This window comes from Equus przewalskii, chromosome 7, assembly GCF_037783145.1.
Source record: "Equus przewalskii isolate Varuska chromosome 7, EquPr2, whole genome shotgun sequence".
Lineage (NCBI taxonomy): Eukaryota > Metazoa > Chordata > Mammalia > Perissodactyla > Equidae > Equus > Equus przewalskii.
The window spans coordinates 71,843,744-71,850,081 of record NC_091837.1 but is presented as its reverse complement, the minus strand read 5'-3'; the positions used below and the strand labels follow the sequence as shown (position 1 = coordinate 71,850,081).

Here is a 6,338-nt window from a genome sequence, read left to right as displayed (position 1 = left end):
AGGACTTCTGGAAAGGTCATAAGGATTTTGAGAGGCATCTGGAATCCATCCATACTTGTACTAAACACTGTCTGTAAACCTAATAAATGTTTTGTATATATATGTACAATCATTCTCAAATATATATAAAGATGCATTTGTAATTAGCTAAATATAAGTTCATTTTAAGATGTTATTGAATTCATATTACCCATGTATATTCCAAGGCAATAGGAAGTAAAAGGCATCTGAAATCTTCAATGAATACTTTCTTTTTTTAATATCAAAGAGGGTCTCTAACTTAAAAAAGCAAGGGAACTATTGCTTTAAGTCATAATTTTCTTTAAACAAAGGGTCTCATGAATTACCTACAAACTAGGGAGAAGGTGGAGCAGAATTCTCAGATCTGGGAAAGGGAGCACCCGGCTCTCCACACTGATATCCTATATAGTATGCCATGTGGAAAGAGCAGGGATGGACAAGAAAAGGATTGCACAGCTTTTCTCTAAAAAGGGGCATGAAGACAGGAGTCCTCCTGCCTTGTATGTAATCAGCTTACTGTACCTTGGAAAGTGTTGGTGAATTAAGTAACTTTTCACTTACAAATCTGTTTTACAGAAAGTAGACTGAATGGGCTGCAAACTATACACAACAATGGCAAAAAATCAGCCATAAGACTAGCAATAATAACTGTAGTGTTACATTTAAACAAGGTATGCCTATAAAATAAAAAAAGCCAAGGGACAATTCTAAATGACCCATTAATATTTTTCACACTCCCACATAGCACGTTTCTCTTGTGCTTAAAAAATATTTGAATATTAACCAACGCTGGCTGCATCTTAAATCTAATGGCATTGTATAACTGTAGGTGTGGGCATTAGCAGAGGATTCAAGCTACCCCGTCTCAAGTGAATTACAAAAAAGAAAGGAGAAAGGGGGCTCCTGCCTGGGCTTTGTGTTCACAGCAATTAGTTTTAACTGACTGGAAGCCGAGTTGAAATAATTTTATAGCATGTGCTAGATCTCTGCCATTTACCATGTGTGCCCTTCCTATTTTTATGGAAACCAGGACCTCATTCTGGAGGCTCCTGCCTGTCAGGGCTGCAGGTGAAGGCCAGCTGGGGCCAGAGGCACTTTGTGTGAATATTAGCATCTGAAGAGGGTTTCAGGAGGCCTGTGTCTTTGGGGACTTCACACTATAGTCAGATGCGATAGCCCGGCCTCTAAGTTTCCTTGCCATCAAATCCAAATCTTTAGGAAATGAGCAATCTGAACCTGGCGGCTTTAGTCTGAACATTCTGAGGGCAAGAAAAATGGGAGAAGACTAAGAAGTGTCCACTTGGGGTTTTAGGTTAAGGGAGAATGAGAGGAAAAACAGGGGCAAGGCAGGATGTCAGAGGCTGCGTGCTCTGGCAGAGTGACTGAAGTTCATTAACAATTATTTCCAGCTCCCCATGGCTGTGCGTACATGATTTCATGTAAAACACATGCTGCCCTCGATTAATGGGCATAACTATCTCTGAGATGGGAAATGCCGGCTTGTAGAAAATCAGAGAAAAACATAGTTTGCCAAAAAAGATATTTGCAAAAATCTTTCCTGTGTCAGATATTAATGTTAACAACACAGAGAGAAATCAAAGCCTAATTAATTCCTGCACTGAAGGAGAGAGGAGAGTTAATCCAGTTTCTAGTATCCTGAAAGCTGTAATCCTTATGAAGGCAAATCTTCCATGAAGAACATCAAAAATTATACACGTGAAAAATCTTCAGATCCAGACAAAGCTTTTTATAGGAAGAGAAAGGTTAGCAGGCTATTTCCACCCACCCACTAAAACCAAGAGGTGTTTCTTGACCTTTATTCCTACCATGTACCTGAAAACCATATCAGATTTATTTAAGATTCCACCCAATTGAAGTCTTAGAATCACAAATAAGTAATTAGAACACAACAATTAACTGAAACCAAGAAGTACGCATTTTGCAAGTTCAAATATAGTTATGAAATCAAAGCATTCAATTTCTGTAAGGAACTTGAGTGGTCATAAAAACAGTTTCTCCTTATCTTACAGAGATAAAACTGAGGGCTGGAGTGTGTAGGCCATTTGAAAATGCCCCCATTTACTGTTGACTGAATGCCAGGTGATACTTGATTTGAAAAGAGAAGAAGATGACAGAGTATGTTTTGAGTACTATGCAAGTTATCATTTTCCCTTCTTAAATTAATGAATACCTTTAAGAATAACAAGTGCATAACGTATACAGAGTTTAAACATGAATTGCCCACTCGTCTTAACAAATGGGCAGTATACTGAAGCTCCTACTGTGACAATACCTGATCACATTCCTCTCTTATTTTATCTTGTGGAAGAAGGGGCAAGGAACTATTCTGAATTTTGTTTTCACCATTCCTCTATCTATTTATCTATCTATCTATTTATTGAGGAAGATCAGCCCTGAGCTAACATCTGCTGCCAGTCCTCCTCTTTTTGCTGAGGAAGACTGGCCCTAATATCCATGCCCATCTTCCTCTTCTTTATACGTGGGAAGCCTGCCACAGCATGGCTTGATGAGCGGTACCATGTCCGCACCCAGGATCCGAACCAGCAGATCCCAGGTCACCGAAGCACAATGTGTGACTTAACTGCTGTGCCACCAGGCTGGCCCTGACCATTCCTCCATTTTTATTTGTAGTTTTACTACTTACGTGTTCTGGAATTTACATGAATGATTTCATACTATATGCATTCGTTAACTTGTTTTTTTCACTGTTTTGGAGATTCATCATTTTCACATTAATTTCTTTTTCTATATTAATTTTCACTGCTGTTTAATATTCAAGTGTGTAACAATGCCATAGTTTATCTATTCTCCTACTCTGGGGATAAATTAAACTTAGTTATTTGTGCTGAGAGCTGAGGTGACCTCAGTCAATATAACATAGCTGTTTGTTCCAGAAGAGCCTCATACAGACAGATAAGACTGAACCTAACAAATAACTTCTCTATTATCTTCAGGAAATTCTTGCAAATTACTTTATGTAAGCAAATAGTTTGCACATTAGGAAAAACAACCCTTTTATAAGGACAAGAGTTTGTTCAGCTAGATGCATGATAGGCTTATGTGAATTTATCAGAACAATGGCATTAAAAAAATACTCTATTAACCCAAAAGAAGGCAGGAAAAGAGGAAAAAAGGATCCAAGAATAGATAGGACAAATAGAAAACAACTAGCAAGATGACAAATTTAAATCCAACCATGTCAATAATAACATTAAATGTAAATTGTCTAAAAACTGCAAGTAAAAGACAGAGATTGTCAAACAGAAGAAAAGCAAGAATGATAAATTACCAACTTTCAATATAAAGAATTGATAGGTTAACAGTAAAAGGATAGGAAAAGATATAGTATGAAAATATTAATCAAGAGAGAGCTGGCTAAATTAACATGAGACAAAATTCTCTGGTTCCTTTCTGATGGAAGGGCGTAGCTGAAAAAGCCATGAAGGAAAGAGGGGTGGTTTGTGAGGATGATGCTGCAGGGCGTGGCGAAAACTGCACCATAGGGGTTGTCTACACTTACCATGAGAAGAAGGACACAGCAGCCTCGGGTCACAAGACCCAGAACATTCGACTGAGGCAGGATGCTGTCAAGGATTTTGACTGCTGCTGCCTCTCTCTGCAGCCCTGTCATCACCCCAGATGGCTACTTATATGAGCACGAGGCCATGCTAGAGTACATTTTGCAACAGAAGAAGGAGATCGCCCTGCAGATGAAGGCCTGCGAGAAGTAGCAGGTATCCAGCGTGAGGAGCAGAAAGAGCTGCAGCAGCCCTGTGCTGGAGTGACCAGGTGCATGGCTTCCTGGAGAAGGAGACTGCCATCATGGACTGGCCCCTCAACCTTGTCACGCCCTGGGCTGCCTAGGGGAGCGGCTCAGATGATGCCTGACCAGGGCCTAGTGTGACCCCTCAAGTAAGGACAAGGACAAACTGCTGCCCAGCTTCTAGATCCAGTCACTGACTCGAAGCCAAAGCCACTAAGCTGGAGAAGCTGTTTTGCATGGGGACCTGACCCACATCAGGGACGCCAATGTGTATGACAGACCTGACACCCTTGTGCTTCATGCTGCTCCGGCTCCATGGACCTTGTGGGGCTCATCACGCGCAGTGAGCACTGTATATGCACCATGACCGCAACAACATGAGCAACTCCACTCCGTATGGGCCCGGGGCCCGGGCCATCCTTGAGCACACGGAGAAGCTGATTCAGAATGACGTGGTAAACCTGTGATCCAAGAGAAGCTCACGGACTGCAGCATCACAGCGCAGCAGCAGGATGGCACCGGCTCTGCAGGCCCAAAAGTCATGGCTGGAGATGCAGGCCTGAGTGTGCAGGAAACCAAAGAAACAGGCTTGGATGAGGGGGGAAAAAGTTCTGGAGCCAGGTTGAGTAAATTACCTTAATCACTTTCTCTGTCTTTAAAATGAGGATATTAATAGTCTTTTCCTCAAAGGATGGATGTGAAGATTAAATGAGTAAATATGTAAAGTGATTAATTCAGTTTATGGCACATAGTAGCTACTCAATAAGTATTACGTATTACTAGTAGAAAGACACTGGCCATCTTTGAATGATCTTAGAATATAATAGGAATGCATTGAATATTTCGTTCTCAAGTATGACGCACAATATTGGCTTATCATAGGAATATGTATCAATTAAGAATACCTCCAGCTACAGGATTCTAAACATAGTGGCTTAAGTGAACAGCCTATTGGCTATTACTGCAACCTGGACAAGGATCTGTTACCTTGGTAAACTGGTGCTTGCTGTTAGATTAGCCCCTAATATCATCTGTGGTCCATTTTGGCTCAATTGTTTGCCCTCTCCAGCAAATGAGCTCTCTCGGTAACAATTGAAGAAGGAGAAAAATTGGTTCTTAATTTGATATGAAAAACCTTAACCACTGAGACTGATTTCTGAGCTACTTTCTTCTCCTTAAGCTTCTTCATTTCATGATTTATAGGAGAACTGAAAAGTGAAACATCCTGTGTTTATTTGGTTCACATATTAAGAAATGAGCTAGCTAATGCTTCTAGGGCCAAAGAACACCTCATTTGAAGAGTTCATGAGATTGAACAAATGATGCTTCAAAACAGAGCAGTCCTAGATATAGTTTTGGCCTCACAAGGCAGAATACATGCCATCTAAGGGGAAGAACGTTGTGTTTATATCTTGATATGTGTAATATTATTAAAAATATTTGAAACAGATAGTGAATGAGAAGGCAGGGAAGAGAAAGCAATGATATAATTTGGCTAGTGCTCCTATATCTGGTCCTATGTATGATTCAGATTTTCACATTGGAGATGGAATTTGGTTTGAGTAGCCTTGACTTAACGGCTTAGAAGTGAACTGAAAACGGATCAAAAATCTATCTTAGTGTTTCTTCTTTTTGCTCAAATCTCTGCTGTTCAAATGCTCAGCCCCTACCCTGTCAAGTGATCCAACAATGACCATCCAATAGAAAGAGCAGAAATACTCAATATTTATAAAAGTAGAAATGGCCACTATCAGAAACTTGCTAGATGATCACGACACCTCAATCAATGATATGGATCTGGATTGATCATGTCCCAAGAGGGTAATGATCCATCCTCCAGCTCAGGCCGCAGAATGACTTTAACAGTGTAGGGCAAGGAGAGCTGAAACTGAGACCTCGCAACATAACTGTTTAGATGGCGCAACATAAAATAACTTAAAAGACGCGATGGCCCAGGTCAACATAATTTCCCTGTTAGCCTCAGGAACTTCTCCCTTACAAAGTTATCTGAGCAAACAGTTTGCTCATCTGGAAAAACAACTCTCTTTTCAGGACAGTAGTTTACTCAAAAGGGCTTGTCTTCAGACCCTTGATGTCTATGTCTAGCGATTCTAAATTACTATGTATCAAATCTAGCTCTGTTCCAACCACTTTCTTGCAGTGAAAGACCCGCTTAAACCATTAAGCCCAGACTTCAAAGACCTACAAATACCCCTTCCTAACTTTCTCCTTTTGCAGTACCATAAGACTTTGTAAAGATGACATTCTCCCCTACAGCTTTAAGTCTGACACATTCAGATTTGCTTAACAAACAGGTTTTCCTGGAGGAATCTAAAATGCCCACTTTTCTTTCGGGTTCTCTTTCTCTAGGTGATTTGTAATATTATATATTCTGGAGAGCGATATTTATTTCAAAAACCTTCTCCTAATTTATAGCTTTCCTTTGTATTTTTTAACTGGTTTTCTTTGATGAAGTGGATGTTTTTTAAACTGGAGATAATGATACTCATAGGGTTGTTGCAAGTGTTAAATT

At 40.1% G+C, this 6,338-nt stretch overlaps 1 pseudogene; it reads left to right on the top strand.

Moving 5' to 3' along the window:
- Positions 1 to 3,481: 3,481 nt before the first annotated feature.
- On the top strand, positions 3,482 to 4,272 carry LOC103556295 (nitric oxide synthase-interacting protein pseudogene; annotated as a pseudogene).
- Positions 4,273 to 6,338: the final 2,066 nt, after the last annotated feature.